Source organism: Miscanthus floridulus, chromosome 8 (genome assembly GCF_019320115.1).
Source record: "Miscanthus floridulus cultivar M001 chromosome 8, ASM1932011v1, whole genome shotgun sequence".
NCBI classification, from domain to species: Eukaryota; Viridiplantae; Streptophyta; class Magnoliopsida; order Poales; family Poaceae; genus Miscanthus; species Miscanthus floridulus.
The window spans coordinates 180,164,091-180,180,941 of record NC_089587.1 but is presented as its reverse complement, the minus strand read 5'-3'; the positions used below and the strand labels follow the sequence as shown (position 1 = coordinate 180,180,941).

At 46.9% G+C, this 16,851-nt stretch overlaps 1 pseudogene; it reads left to right on the top strand.

Moving 5' to 3' along the window:
* Nucleotides 1–273: 273 nt before the first annotated feature.
* Nucleotides 274–10,775, top strand: LOC136470252 (uncharacterized; annotated as a pseudogene).
* The last annotated feature ends 6,076 nt before the right edge of the window (nucleotides 10,776–16,851 follow it).

Here is a 16,851-nt window from a genome sequence, read left to right as displayed (position 1 = left end):
CTTCTATTTTTCGCCATAATTGTGTGATAGCAGCGATTTTGCCATGATTTATGTGATTGTAGTATGTAAAAGCGGTGCGTTGTGGATACGGTGCCTTTTTGGTTCATTTCCGCCCCACATATAATTTTTTTCTAGCTCCGTCATTGCTAGCCGCAGCTCAAGCGGCCCACGCGACGGAGGGGCCGCAGCTTGGAGAGGGCGCATGGAGGGGCAGCGGTGGCGCCGCGGCCGTCACCATGGCGCGCACGGTGAGGGAGGTCATCACCACCGGCAATGGAGGCAGTGGTGGTTCGTCCTGGCCATGCTCAGGTACGTGCATGTAAGTGTTCGACAAAATGCCTAGCTGCAAGTGAAGGAGCTAAGCTCACCCTAACAAAGATGACGAGGTTACTGCATCATGGCATGCCAGGTAACCAAACACAGCTCTACACGGTGCAGGTTTAACTTGTACATCAACCAAACAAGGTGTCTGTATTGCACAAGACAGGATTGGTCTAGCCTGGCTTATTTTAATTTCTAGCCAGGTTAGGATCGGAGAAGTGAACCAAACAGGCCCGTAAGGAATGGATGTGTTTCTGGTGCATGGTCTTGGTGTCGTGCAGTCTGCGGCCGGGAAAGAGAAGCATGCAGTACAAATGTACAATACATCCTTGGCGCATGCAAAAAAAGAAAAAGAAAAGTCTGTTATCCTGTTTAACGTTAACCAACAATGTATAGTGTCTTTGAATAAATTTATTTAAAATTTTAAACAGGTGAAACTAAAAAAAAAAAGGTAAAGGCGAATGCAAATGATGTAGAGCACTAGCCACGCAGCGTGATCACCATTGCCGATCTATCTGTTAACAGAAAGCAGAATACTTTGGTTATGAGCAAAGAATAAAAAAAGACTGCAAGCCAACACGCATACTCTCAAGAGCATCCAAACTATTTAGAGAGCTATGTCAAACTAGATCTAATCATCTAAACCATCCAAAATCTGCGGCGTCGGGAAACTTGTACTCTCAACTCAAGAGCACCCTTTTGTATTGAAGAGGAAACGCTGCAGCGTTCAGAAGACCGCAGCAGCCCAACTCTGGAGGCAAGGAGCGGGAAGAAGGCTGGCGCACAGGAAAACTCAACTGAGCTAGGAAAACAAAAGCGAGAGAAAATATGGTATGTGATTTCTGATTTGTCACGCGAAAACTAATTTATCTGTTGAAGTAATTATAGTATTTCGCTTGTCTTAAATTTGGCTTGTGCAGCTTGTTTTTTTAGCCGAAACAGTATTTTTCTCTCACAACAATTCAGCCGGAACAGTGTTTTTCAGCCAGTTTCAGCCAAAGTTCAGACCAGCGAACGGGGCCATTATTTTTAAGCCACTTGCACTGGGAATAATTCGGACTTGTCCAATTAGTCCTGCTGCTGTTACTGAGGCAAATCAAATGGGCCTATTTTTTTTCCTGAAAAGCTTTTGGTAGCTTTTGCATTCACGAGGTCTCCGGTTTGTTTTCATCTTAAACAGCTATATGTGTATATAACATTAATATAAGAAACAAAAAAAAGGAAAATGGGCCTTGGATGTAGTTCTCTTGCACCACCACCAATCTACCGGCTAGAAGCCGGATTGCAATAACAGTCCAGTTCAGCAAATCCAAATGAGGAGTCTTGGATACATCCCCTACCTTTGCCTCTTACCTTACTGATCTCCTCCCTGTTTCTCTTTCTTCATTTTATTCCATCCACATCTCCATTCTCAATGACTTAGTGGAGATACACGCCGGTGGGGTGAGAGGGAACCTCCTAGCCCCCTCCCTAATCCGACATTTTGTTACAAAACAAATGTTGGAGAGAAGTTCCAAACAAAATAAAATACTGTTAATTATGCTAAAAAACATTTTGTATACGTAGCGTAGGAACTAGGATGCTAGGTAGTGTGTACTAGTCGATCATCTCCAAGGCTTCAGCCACATTGCATCCCTAATTTGGGTGCTAAATTCTTTTTGGGTAAAGTATATTTTTTTGAACAGTGGGTAAAGTATATTTTCCAACCTCCAACTTACAACGTAGTCCGAGTTTCAACCTTGAACTATGAAAGCAGGCAACACACACCTTCAAACTGTCGAAATCAGACAAATTTGGTCCTCTGGCCAGCTTCAAAAGTGGTTTTCTATTTTTTAATAATAATAAAAAAATCTAGTTTGATCTTAAGAAATTAATGATTTTAATTTATTTTGAATCATAAAAATCTGAAACTAGTTCCAGTTTTTTTCTAAAAATGCCATATATTTGTTGGTGCTATATTTAAAGTTGTTCAGATCCTACTTGTATTCCAAGGTTGACTAGTTACTTCTATTAAATTAGTATATAATTATATATATTTATGTATGACACGTAGTCTTCCTATTCCGAGGTGCATTACCGCCGAATGCGGAATATGGGTCGTCATCAACAGTACTTGGAAAATGCAGCATCAACAAGCATTCCGCATGAGCTGAGAGATCTGTGGAATAGTCCTAGGGGAACAGTGCTCCGAATTGAGGCATTAGCGCTGGTGGCCATTGCTCTGTCCTTCTTCCTTGCTGCCTTCAGTTCCTACCGGCGTTGGTCCAATAGTTTGGTTCATACAAAAGGGCTTCTTCGCTGCAAATGCGGTGTTTATATCCCTAGGGACATACAGCATTGGCCTAATGCAATCTTCGCCGGTGAAGAGCGAGATGTACCCCATATGGGCGGTATCCTTACTGGCCCTCCTTTGCTGCGTCGACTCAGCCGCCGCGTCTGGCTCTGGCCTCGACAACAGGAGCCAGCTCTGGAAGATGTTGTATCAGCTCTGCCTCTACTTTGGATATGTTCTTTTGATGCGCATCTCAACCATCTCCAGTGATATTGGTAACATAGCCATCTGCGTGTTGTCTGCCGTGACTTTCATCAAGGGATTTCATAGGTCAATGGCACTTGTGGTACCAAGTGTTAGAATTGACCTCATCCGTCTTGACCCAACGGTCGAGACGGATCCCTTGACCGCGTCCTGATCGGAGACGTCCAGCCATCTAGTGGCTAGTGGGCCCCCGTCGCACAGTGCCTATAAAGAGAAGGTGGGACAAAACGGCTCTTGATACGAGGTTCACTGCCGCCGCCACAACCCCACCGTCTAACCCTAGTCCGATCGTGAGGGAGGCACTGCCAGCGGCGGGAAGCGCCACTGCCTTTGCCACCACCGCCCGTCTCCACCGCTACACCAACCGTCGCTGCCCGTGTGCAGAGCTTCACCGACGAACCAGCGATGGCAGGGAGCTCCTCCAACCCCTCCGATGGTCAGATGCTCCTACATCTCTCTCTCTCTCTCTCTGTGTCTCTTTTCCCCGAAGCAAGCTCTAGGTCTATTTGATTCAATTAGTAAAGATATCACCCTCTGATCTACACCTAGATGGTCCAAAGTATTTAACATTGGTATCAAAGCCATGATTGCTAGCGTGTGATCTAGATCGGGGCAAAGAAAAGAAGAAAGAAAAGAAAGAGAAACGAACTTCGGTTCGGAGAAAATGAAACCCTAACCCTAAAGAAATTGGACGGTCCGGGGAAGTCTTACCAGGGCTTCCCCGCCGCCGTCACTACCGCCTCACGCGGGATGGAGCACCCGCTGCCGGCTTGCTGACGTGCGGGAAGAGAATCAAAAGAACAGAAAAGAAAAGAACGGATTAGATCCTTTCGGATCTGAGCACACAGACTAGGGTTTTCCCTAACCGTAACCCTAACTGGGTGAAGATGGATGGGGCTCGGTTACAAGACCGCTTGATCCGAACCCTAAACCCGCGACTCGAACTCGGGGAAGAAGAATAGGGCCCAAAACCCTAACCCTAGATCTCCAACCCTATTCCCAATTGGTCAAAACCGAGAAGAAAAAGCAAGATCCAAAGAAACAGAAAGGGAAAAGGGGATGAGGAAGAGTCAGTGGGCTTACCTCGCCGCTGCGCAGCACTGCTGCCTCGCCGGCGCGCGGGGAGAAGAAGGCTGAGCGTCGGGAGAAGCCTCTCGCCGGACTCAGGCCAAAGAGGCGCCGCATCCAGGCCACTCGACGACAGCGCGCTCACCTGCTGGGGAGCGCGCACGCCGGCGAGGGGGCCGACGACGGCGCCGAGGCCCTGCTCGCTCTCGTCGTCGCCTGCTCTTCGTCGGGCTCGCGCGGCTAAGAGAGCAGAAGGGAGAAGGGAAGTGGGAGCTAGGGTTTTGGCCGTCGCGGCCGAGGCGTTTTGATCGGCCAGAATGGCCGCTTAGCCGTCGGATCGGCGCGGATGGCGGGGATTGTGCGGGCTACATCGCGGCCCAGGCGGGGTGCGCGGCCGCAGCGCTTTGCCGGCCCAGGCCCACGTTGCGGCCTGGGCGGCAGCGCGCGCGCGGGAGTGGCAGGCCGGGCTCTGAGTTGAGTTGGGCCGAGCCAGCTTTTGTCGGTTTTTGGGCCCAGAGAGGCAGAATGAGCCTGCAATTTCCTTTTCTTTTTTATAGATTATTGAAAAATGCAAATTGGCTCAAAAGAAAATAGAAAAAGTATTTATTTTTTCCTATGGATAAAATTCAAGAAAATGAGTTCTTTTTCCGCTGCGAAGTTAAAGTTTATTATCTTCTCATTAAATTCGAACCAACGGGAGAATTTAATTTGAAGAGCAGTTGTAGTTATTCAGTAAATGATGAAAAGTTAATCCTCTAGTTAAAATTGGAATCAACGGGAAAATTTTAATTGGAGGAATAGTCGGTTGATAGTTAAAGTTAAATTATGGTATTGTTATTTTCTAACCAACGTTGATGATAACAATATTATAATTCTATGAGTTCTATGTTTAAAGTTTAAATCTCTGATGAATTTTGCATCAAAGTGACCAATTTTTCAAAGAAAAGATAAAGATCAAGGAATGCTCTTAAACTAGAGAAATGTATTTTCATATTTCCGCTGCAATGAAGTTGATTGTCTTCTAATTAAATTCGAACCAATGGAAGAATTTAATTCTGAGGAGCAGTTCTATGTTTTCAAGATTATTGGGGTTCTATACATTAATTCCATTTCTGCCCAACGGTGATGTGGAATTAATGTAGAAGAATGATGTTTTATTCTATTTCTGCCCAACGGTGATATAGAATAGAACATAAAGATTTCAAAGTTTAATGAGCATTATTGTTGAATATTTTTTCAGACAAAAGACCTCCATGCTTTCATTCTTGAAGGTAGTAAGAGAAATGAGCTGGGTACTTATGACTCAGATGATGAAATGCCTAAGGGCAAGTTATGTATGAAAGAATGCCATTGTTTAAGGGACTGTGTTCTCTTTAAAGAATGGCTTCAAAAGAAAAGAATTCTAGGATATTGATCCAAGACAAGAGATAGATCAATGAGAGTCTTCATTGAGAAATGTCTTTTATGTACTTTCTGTGAAGAAGAATTTATTTTCAGTTTCACTTATGAGAGTTGTAAAAGTCATATACATGTTTAATTTGACCAACATTGAATTAAACATGTGTGTTAAAAGAATATTCGGATTTATTTCTGAATTTGATGATTGAACACGAGCCAATCCTAACAATTATGTCCGTTCAAGAGAATTATCTCGCATGGAGGGAAAAGTTTGTGATAGTACCCGTATGGCGGGAAAAGATTGAGAAAATACCCATATGGCGGAGTAAAGTTGACATAGTACTTATGTTAACCAATCCTGTATGGCGGGAGAGTTTTTGGTATAGTACTTATCCCGCATGGTGGGAGAAGGATGTGATGACTCATGTGCTCTAAGTGTATCCCGCACATGGAGAGAAGTTTGGGATAGCTCTTATGCTATCCTAGTATTGACTGTACACTCTGATTGTGTCATGATCATTAAGTACTCAATGAGTTTAAGAACAAAAAAAGTTGCATGTGAACCAAAAGATAAGAATGATATGCAAGCATGACTTGCAGAAGTATTGATAATAATAGACTATGTTGAGTTTTGAAATGAAATGAGGAAAATGTACTCCCATACGAATTTTGTTTGCATGATGTAATCATGTGGATGAAGTAAATAATCATAGTTTCCTCATTAACAAGAGTTCCGAATGTTTTTCGAAATTGTGGTAGAAAAGTTCATACCACATTTCGAGGGGGAGAAATGTGAGATTAATTAAGAAAGACAATTAAGAAAGATACTTCCCCATACTTCAAATAATGCAATGCATACTATGCATTGAAGGTAAAAGTGATCTATAAAAGATGAATGTGATCGTTGAGAGAGTAAGACGGTCATAATAACGATACCCCTAAAGTAAAGAAATAGTTAAATTCCTAGACCTTTTACAGTTCCGATAGGAAGATAGCATAGTCAGCTAGTATTCATACTGGATGAGTTCAGAGTTATCAAGGCAGTGCTAAACGCGCCATATGAGTTTTTAGCAGATTAAACCCAAAATTAGAAATTTGAAGATACATCATCTTTACAGAAGATAGAGTAATCTGTGGGAGCATGGTATGTAGATACCTAAGGCTTGAATAGAAGTGGGAATACATATCCACTATAGTGTTTTAGAGCAACAAATTGCTTAATACATGTTGATGTTGTATGACATATACAACACCTGATGTTAGCTCTTAAAGAAGATGAATAAGTAAATAAGGATCTTGTGATACAGGAGGCTATAGAACAATTGTCTTTTGGCAATGAAGAGTAAAAATAGCCCCATATGAAAGAAGTGCCACGAGGCCCCAAAAGGTCTCAAAGAATAAGAAAATCAGACATTTCTGGTGACTAAGGAGTCAATGTTAAGAAAGAAATTCAAATGGAGGGTAATTCCACCTCATTTGAAAAAGCCATGAGAGACGTTCACTCGTCTAAATGGCAAGAAGCAAAGGAAGATGAAATAAAATCGATAAATACCAACGATGTTTGGGACTTAGAAGAAATTCCCAATGGAGCCAAAACAGTAAGCTGTAATGGGTCTGCAAGACAAATGTGACTCCAAAGGGAATATGGAAAGCTATAAAGCGCCACTTGTGGCGAAATGATTTACACAAAGAGAAAGAATAGATTATAATGAGAATGCAACGATTCTTTTAGAATCATAATGGCGTTAATGGCACACTACGATTTACAGTTACATCAGAAAGATGTAAAGACACATTCCTCAACGGGAATTTGTATGGAAAAGTTTACATGGCATAACTTATAAGGTTTTGTCGTGGAAGGAAAAGAACGTAAGGGATGTTGCCTGAAGAAATCCATTTATGGATTAAAGCAAGCTTTAAGACATTGGTACTTGAAGTTTGACAGTACAATAAGAAAGTTTGGGTTTAAAGAGAATGTAGAGGATAATTGTATTTATGCAAAGTTTAAACATGGGAAATCAATTTCCCTAATCCTGCACGTGGATAGCACCTTGCTCGCTAGTAGTGGTGTTAATCTACTGTTGGAGAAGAAGCAGTTCTTGTCCTCAAGTTTCAATGAGAATGATCTTGGTAAAGCGACATTCGTTCCAGAAATTAGAACTTACCGAGACAAAAGAAAAAGGGGTATTAGAATTATCTCAAGTGTATACTTAGAGAAGATTCTAAAAAAATAAAGTATATATGCGAATAAACCTGCGTCTGTTCCTATAGTCAAGGGTAATAGTTTTGGGAACTTTCAGTGTTCCAAGAACCAATATGAGATCGAAAGGACGTCCTATATGCTTCAGCTGTTGGAAGCTTAATGAGTGCTTATAAGTAAGAACTTACCCTGACATAGTTCATACATCCGGGATGTTTTGGCAGAAGTCCAGTCTAGATATAGATCACTGGAATAGAGTTGAGAATGTTTTGCAATTGTGCAAAGATTTATAGGCCTCATGGTGAGTAAGAAAGAATAAGTACTCTCAAATAGTTGTGGGTATAAATGTTAAATTTTGACGAGATGTTTAGTGAAACCCACATAGTAGCTAACACTCGCAGTTGGAGTTTTATTGTGGAAAAGCTCCAAAGAAACAGCTGTGGTGTCATCAAAGATGCATACCCACAGTATAGCCTGTTATGAGGCTTAAGGACAGACGAAATGGTTAAAAGAACTTACACCCGAAATTAATAATGGTATGCAACAGCAATAACCATTTAAATAGTTCGCTCCTATAACAACGGGTCAAGTGTGGTGCCAAACACATTGACGTTAAAGTTATACGTTGTGAAGGAGAAAGTCCGAAATCATACTAAAAGTATTAAAGTAACAAGCAAGTGCTTGCGGATCCGCGTATAAAAGGCTTACTACCCAGTGTGTTTAGATAATATACAGTCGACATGGGTTTATGGTATAGCCTATGATTTCTGGACAATAAAGGGCCCAAAAGTTAAAGAATCTGTTTCAGAACAGAGATGTGTATTGTAGCTGTTTAGTCTATCGGCGATTGACCGTGACGATGAAGCATGCTCTATGCACTAATCTGTGATGGAACAAATAGAAGTGAAAGAAATTAAAGTCAAAGTTTAAAGTTAAAGTATGAGTTGAGATCAAGGGGGAGAATATTAGAATTGATCTCATCCGTCTTGACCCAACGGTCGAGACGGATCCTTTGACTGCGTCCTGATCGGGGACGTCCAGCCATCTAGTGGCTAGTGGACCCCCGTCGCACAGTGCCTATAAAGAGGAGGTGGGGCAAAACGGCTCTTGATACGAGGTTCACTGCCGCCGCCACAACCCCACCGTCTAACCCTAGTTCGATCGTGAGGGAGGCACTGCCAGCGGCGGAAAGCGCCACAGCCTTTGCCACCACCGCCGGTCTCCACCGCTACACCAACCGTCGCTGCCCATGCGCAGAGCTTCATCGACGAACCAGCGATGACAGGGAGCTCCTCCAACCCCTCCGACGATCAGATGCTCCTACATCTCTCTCTCTCTCTTTTCCCCGAAGCAAGCTCTAGGTCTATTTGATTCAATTAATAAAGATATCACTCTCTGATCTACACCTAGATGGTCCAAAGTATTTAACACCAAGTTCTATGCAGAACATGGTCAGAGACATTCCAGATTTGAATCGAGAGTTTTCTTTCAGAGACCCTGATGAAGAAATCAGCTTGTTTGTGGACAATGTTCAAGCCAAGGTTTAGGACGTTTGAGATGCGTGAGATAGCTATAGCTCGCTGGAGGTGCGAAGGTGACAATAAGCTAGAATCAGATCTCAGTGCCTGCAAGGAAGTGTGCCTCTCCTTCTCTCTCTCATATGTTGCAACGGCGCTTTCTTGGTTTAAGTAGCATTGAACCAGCAGCGAAGGCCAGCGCCCAGCCCTTGATTCCAAACTATGAGCGGGCGTTCAAGGTGGTTGAGATTGAGTTGGCTTTCCTGTATGACATATTGCACACCAGCAATGCATTCCTCGATTACTACGAAGCGAGTAGTGCTAGCGTCTGGGCATTTGCTTCGCTTATTGGGGTATGTTTTGTTGGGGCAGTGGCTGTCATACCTGGGGCGAGGACAACACGCCATGCTTCTCCCGGCAACATCATTGTGCACACCACAGTAGTGGAATTTATTATTACCGGAGTAATACTGGTGTTTCTAGCTCTGTTGCAGGTGCTACGCTGCTGGACCTCAAACTGGGCGAGAGTTGCCTTTGCCTGTGATTGCGCTAGGAAGATTAGGGATGTGGAGCTGGAGGACGACAAACCATGGACGGCGAAGGATGTGGCGGGGACGATGAGCTGGGGAATGAGGCTGAGGGCATCTCTTATCAGCTCTAATTGAATCAATCAGCTTGCCCGGTCCCGGTCACTGCCGTCGGTGGTTATTCTGCGGATACATGGAGCGCGGCCTGACTCTTTTGGGTCGAGAAGTAAATGTGGACTCCACCTGGTCCGCATCATCGAGAAATGTCAGTAGGTGTTTGGATTGCAGTACATGGGCTGAGTGCTCCAGGAAACATTGCCGGGGTAGCAACACAGGGGGGTGCCGTTGAGCTGCATGCATGCTGATGTGAAGGAAGCCATTGGTGAGTTCGTTAGTAAGAAGATCGAGTCCAATGGAGTGAGCAGTTGGGCTTCCTCCAAGGATGGAAATAATGGACAGAGTAGCCTCCCACAAGATAACCTTTGGGGATATGCATGGTTATAATGACCGCTGGTTCCGAAGTGCTGCTAAAGAATTGTCTAATGAGTTTTAGGTGCCTTGTGTTCTGATGTGGCACATCGCAACGTGCTACTGTGAACTGGCGCAGCAGCGCGACGACCAAGGTTTCTTGCGGGTAATGACAATGCAAAGAAGCATCATCGCGTGGCCACCTGCTATCTGTCCCAATACTGCGCATACTTGGTGGCTTCAGCGCCAGGATTACTCCCTGGGGGCTCTGACACTACAAAAAGAGCAATGTACGCTGGACGGAGTTAGGGAAATGGCAATTTGGAGCGTACACAAGTTTGCGGACAGGTTGCGGGCAATGAGAGAGTTTGGCCAGGACGAGTTTAGGGATTACTTTGTTCTTCGAAACATTAGGCTTAGGCAAGACTTTGCTCAACCTGGGATAACCAATCTTGACGCCTACTATGCCGGATGGTGTCAAGCTGGGGGAGGGACTCCACACAAGCATGCCTGCTGCTGCTGAAGGCATTGGTGTACGCAGCGCCGTCGGACAAGGTGGACGAGCACTTGCAGCATCTGTCGCAGGGCGGTGAGCTCATCACGCATCTCTGGGCTCTGCTCTATCACGCCGGCATCCACAAGTGGCGCCTTGATCCCCCGTCAAGATGGGGTGGGATTACATCTTTCGGATTCGCTACTGGGAGGACCTCTCGACTCGAATCATCATCATCATCAGGTAGATACCTCTCTCTACCTGCCGGTCCTATATATCTAGCTAATAACTTTCTCTCTATGGATAGATAGAAATAAGAGTTAAATGCATCATTGGTCCATTAACTTTTGTCCATGTTTTACTTAGGTCCATCAACTGTAAAAGTGATTTTTCGAGTCTTTAAACTTTTTAAGCGATATATCTCTAGTCCATGACCCTTTGTTTCTGTTATGTCTTTGGAGCCATGGGGCTGGCTGATGGACCTCCGGGCACCGATCGTGCTCGCCTGTGCCGTCTACAGTAGGAAGCAGTGGGCCGCCGAGCTGGTACCGACGTGCGGGCATGCGGCAAGGTGCTGCCGCTGCCACTGCCGCCGGGGTCGATGGGTGGCCGTGCGGGCGTGCGGCAAGGCGCTGCTGTCGGCATCGGAAGCGCAGGAGCAGCACGACGTCAGCAGCATGGCCGTGGAGATGCTACCACCTAATGCCACAACCTTGCACCAGCTAAGCTTGAGCCTTGGTAGTAGCGTTGCATCGTCACCAATGACCTCGCACCTTGCAGCCGGAGTTTGGGCAGCCCAAGAAACACAAGTCTCCAGAGAATACGGCTCCTGGACAGAGTAGACATCAACAAAAGGGGGGAGGCAGGGAACGAGCTGCGTCAGATCGAAGGCAGGCGAGAAGGGGAGTGGCAGGGGCACCGCAGTAAGTCCGAACAGGGAGCTGCGGTGGGCGGAGCAGCTGTTGAACGTGTGGGCGGCCGCCATCGAAGTGTGGAACATGCTGTGCACGCAGCACCTGCTATACGTGCTCGTCGAGCTGGCCTCCTTCTCCGGCGAACCGAACCACCGACAGGCCGCGCATGGGCTACGCGCCCTCACGTGACGCCTCCCACGCCGTGCGCCAAGCGGCTAGCTTGCAAGTGCCCGAAGCCGGTGTTCTCCGACGCTGACCGGCGGCTATTCCGAGCCTCGCCCATAAAGTTCATTTAGGTCAGCCCATCGTTCGGCGAACGCGCTCGCCAACTCCGCGATTATGCAGGCCGCGATGACGAAAGGTGCGGTGACCGAGCCCCGTCAGGTTCACGACGTGGACATCGGCGTCTGTGTCCGATGGACGACGCTGCTCGAGGCGCTCACCCGCGTGCCGTGGGGCTCCATGCCGCCCTCCGTCCGCCTCACGGTCGTTGGTCCCGCGGCCACACCTCCCGTGCCATTCTCTGCATCTCCTACAGGCTACGACTGCTCACCGCAGCTGCTTCGGTACGCCAAGTCCATCGACTCCGGCGGTAGCGGCAGTGGCAGCGCCTTGCCGCATGCCACCGCGGGGCGCTGGCGTGGTAGCCTACCGTGGACGGTGCAAGCGAGCACCACCAGTGCCAGGAGGTCATCAACCAGCCCTCATCTACTGCTCACGTGAGCCGCAACTGCCTCCAAGGACATGTCAGCGCCACTATGGATAGCCACGTCGGATTAAAAACAGAAACGAAAGGGTATAGACTAGAGATGCATCACTTAAAAAAATTATGGACCTGAAAATCACTTTCACAGTTAATGGACCCAAGTGAAACATGGACAAAAGTTAATGGACCAACGATGCATTTAACTCTAGAAATAATGTGTGTTTTATATCCGTCATTTATTTACACACAGTAGTCGATGCTTTTTATATGTTGGCAGAGTCGAGAGTCGCAATATAGAGCAGGTGATGCTGTTGCTGATGATATAACTGAGATGATGACCGACGACGCCCGCCGGCTGGACGATGGCGCTTCCTCGAGCCGGCCGCCACCGCCCCCCGCCCCCTGAAGTACGTCTCGTCTAGCTGCTGTATAATGATGTGCGTCGCCGGCCGTCCTTTGTCGCCTCCATTTATCCATCTGATTGATCGAATACTCCGATCAAGAGAGAATTGAAACGAACTATCGCCTCCATCGATCGATATGTTCGTGCGTTGTGTAACTTGCACTGTAATGGGTTGAAAATACATGACATTCTAGTGTCTTTTTTGTTGGTGAGTGATCTTACTGTGTTTTACGTGCTTCTCTTATTGCGTTGAACGTATTTTCTATGTAAAACAACGAACTGCTAAACACTCTTGTTTTGGCAGCCGACGACACTAGATCATGTGGCGCTGGATTAAATACCTCACTCACCTGAGCTGGTGATCCTGTGGGTCAACAAGTAGTATCGGAGCCGTACAAGCGCCGTCTCCAGACTAATCGCTGGCGATGACGGGCGGTTCGGAGATGGGCGACAGCAGTGGCACTGCTGTGGCTGCCCAGCCACGACCGGAGGTCGTTGTTCGCACGGTGCAGGAGGCCAGTGGCACCAGTTGGCCGACGCTGACTCGCACCAACTATGAAGCATGGTCGGTGACCATGAAGGTCAAGCTTAGAGTCCGACGGCTCTGGAATGCTGTTGACAAGGGCACCGATAATGAAAAAGATGACATGTCAGCACTGGAGGCTATCCTCGCTGCTATACCGGCTGAGTACAGGGAGCCGTTGGGGGCGAAGAGCTGGGCTAAGGAGGCGTGGGCGGCTATTGCGGCGATGCGCATTGGTTCCGACCGCGCAAAGAAGGCAACGGCCCAGCTTCTGAAGCAGGAGTACGCCAACCTCAAGTTCAAGGATGGTGAAACGGTGGAGGACTTCACCCTCCACCTACAGACGCTCATCAGCAAGCTGAAGAGCCATGGCGTCACCATCGACGAAGAGGAGACGGTCTCCAAGTACCTCCACTCCGTGCCGACAAAGTACATCTAGATCGCTCTCTCCATAGAGACGATGCTGGACTTGTCCACCCTCACCATTGAGGATGTGACAGGCCGTCTGTGGGCGGTGGACGAGCGCCTGGAGCAGGCGACAACAACGAAGGACAGCGGGAAACTTCTGCTGACGGGAGAGGAGTGGGCTGCTTAGAGGAACTCCGGGAAGGCAGCCTCCTCTAGCCGCGGTGGCGATGGCAAGCGCCGCGGTAAGGCTTCTTCAGAGAAGAAGCAGGTTGACCCTAATGCCTGCCGACGTTGCGGGAAGATGGGTCATTAGGCATAGGAGTGCCCAAATCGCAAGCAGGAGAAGAAGGCTCTGGCTCATCTAGCGCAGGCCGATGATGAGGATGAGGCCACTATCCTGATGGCAACGCTCTGTGCACTGCACGATGTCGAGGCCGAGGAAAGGGAAGAGGCAACGACGGTGGAAGGACCTGGGAAGGCTCTGAAGACCGTCAACCTCGACGAACCATGCGCCCAAGTTCACCTCGGACGTGTGGGCGCCGACCAGGAGCAGCGGTGGTATCTGGACTCTGGTTCTAGTAACCACATGACGGGCTCTAAGGCTTCCTTCTCCGAGCTCGACGGCGATGTTACCGGTACGGTGAAGTTTGGTGACGGCTCAAGGGTGGCTATCCAAGGGCGCGGCACCCATTATCTTCAGGTGCCAGAACGGGGAGCACCGTGCGCTAACGGATGTATACTACATCCCGTAGCTGTGTTCCAGCATCATCAGCATTGGTCAGCTGGATGAGCGCAGTAGCGAGGTACTGATCAAGGACGGAGTCCTTAGGATCAGGGACTATGAGCAACGATTTCTTGCCAAGGTGAAGACGTTCCAGAACCGGTTGTACCTACTCAACCTGAAGGTAGAGCAACCGGTGTGCCTGGCGGTAAGGCACTCCGAGGAACCATGGATGTGGTATGCCCGGTTCAGACATCTCAGCTTCGACGCGCTTGGTCGGCTAGAGAAGATGGTCCGAGGGCTACCTCACATCAAGCACGGAGGCGAGCTGTGTGATAGCTGCCTGGCTGGGAAGCAGAGGAGGCTACCATTCCCAAAGGTGGCCAAGTATTGCGCGAAGGACGCTCTCGAGCTCGTTCACGGCGACCTCTACGGGGCGATCACGCCTGCTACAAACGGTGGTCGGCAGTACTTCCTCCTGCTCATGGATGATTGCAGTCGCTATAGGTGGCTGCAACTCCTGACGAGCAAGGACAAAGCAGCGGCGGCGATCAAGAAATTCAAGACATGCGCGGAGGCCGAGAGCGGCAAGAAGCTCCGCGTGCTGAGGACTGATCACAGCGGCGAATTCACTTCGGTGGAGTTTGTTTCGTACTGCTGAAAGCTCTAGTTTGGTTTTAGTGAATTGCTAAAATCCTAAGTGCTAACCTAGTTTATCAAAAGTGATTATGAGATAGGTAGCACTAGTCTAAGTGGTGGGGCAAATGAAGATCATGACATGATGATGGTGATACCATGGTAATGATCAAGCGCATGGACTTGATGATGAGGACATGACACCCGTGTATATGACCATGTTTGGCACATGGTATGGAGGGGTAGGAGGCCAGCAAGGGTGTCCAAGTCAAGAAGGAGGTCCGAGGCTAATTCAGTTCGAGTCCCCGAGGTGGAGGCCCAAAGCAACTCAAGTTCGAGTCTGTCTCGGCCTACAGGACCAGGCTGTCTTAAACTGGTCACCCAGGACGCATCCGGACTCCGTTTTCGATGATCCACATATGGTTGGAAAGCTAATTTGATAAGGAAGCCAATCCATATGGTCTCACGTCAAAATACTTTCGGAATCAATGGAAATCGTCGAAAAAAATCAGTGTCCAGAATCTGCCAGGGTGCTACAACACCGTCTTTTGGTTCGTTGGACCGTGTATCGTGTTTGGGCCCATTAGGGGGCGCGTCCAGGGGGTGACGCCCAAGACTCTATAAATAGTAGCCATCACTTTCCTTAGGGTTTGGGTTTTGTTTAGTTCTTGATTTCCTCGTGAAACAGACATCGTTTTGCTGCAACTGTGCCGCCAAGGCTGCTTGATGTGAACTAGGGCCCCAGCCTTGATCTTGTTCGCCTGTGGCGATTAGTCCTTTCAAATAAAGACTTGAACTCCTTCTTGTTATCATAAGCCTCATATTTATTTGTAATTTCAAATTGCGTTCATCCCGTTCTTGCTTGTGTTCTCGATTCGCTTGCAGGAAAGCCTTCTCGGCGAGGTTAATCGTGTTTGCGTGGTTGATAACCAACGGAGCAGTGGTGTAACGGTTGTGGGGGGTCCGAATCAGTCTTGGTTCGAAGCCTAGATCGTGAACGTTGAGTCTCCACCAATCGATGCTATCATACCTTTCAGAAGATCGGGCCTAGTCTACATCAAGTGGTATCAGAGACCTTGTTGCCCATTAGGTATAACTTTGTTTTTCCCTTTAGATTGTTACTATTTTTGCATTACCTATAGACCACAAAAAGCCAAAAAAAATATACACCACCACATATTCCCTGTCCTATAGCCTCGTTGTGCCGTGCAATTTCGTCTCTGTGTCGCGTGGTTGAGTTTGTATCCTAGATCAAGCTCTGGTTGCTGGTTTTAGATCATTTTTTAGTCCAGTTTGTGTTTTTCTCTTTGTTTTTCATCATAATCCGTGAACACCTTCAAGTCTTGCTTTGTTTCCTTTATATTCATCAAACCCAAGTCCACGCAATCTAATTTGTTATACTTGTCTTCACTGTTTTCATCAAATCCTTGCTGCCGTGACCAATTTTGTGAGCATTGTTCCCGTTTTGTCCTTTAATTCGGAGTAAGTTCGTAAAACTGGTCTAGTTTTCGCATACGAACTCGGATTTTGACTTTCCATATATCAAAATCGATCAGAAAAAAATTTTGGTCAAAAACTGGTCACAAGATCCTCTTTTCGTGGTCACAAGCTTTTTGTCGATTTTGAGCACGTCTTCTAAAATTTCCACAGGCCACGTCTTTCACTTGTTTAGACTCATATTTTTTGTGGTTACTTCTTTTGTGCTCCTAAGTGAAGAAAAACTATCAAATAAATAAAAAGAAAAAGTCAAAGAATCCCAAAAAAAACAACAGCCCAAAAATAGAGGAAAAGAGGGGCAAAAGTGGAACAATATCTAGAGGAGCACATAGAGAGAGCCCTTTGAGCTGTGTTTGCGTGTGCTGATTTCTGCCTTGTTCTTAATCATATTCCTGTTGTTCACATCACTTAATACATCTGGTACTTAGAACGTGAGTAGGCCAGCAACTAAGACAAGTACTTGGGATACTTATTCAGCTTTGCTATTCAGTTGTGAATTTTGCTATTCCTTGCTA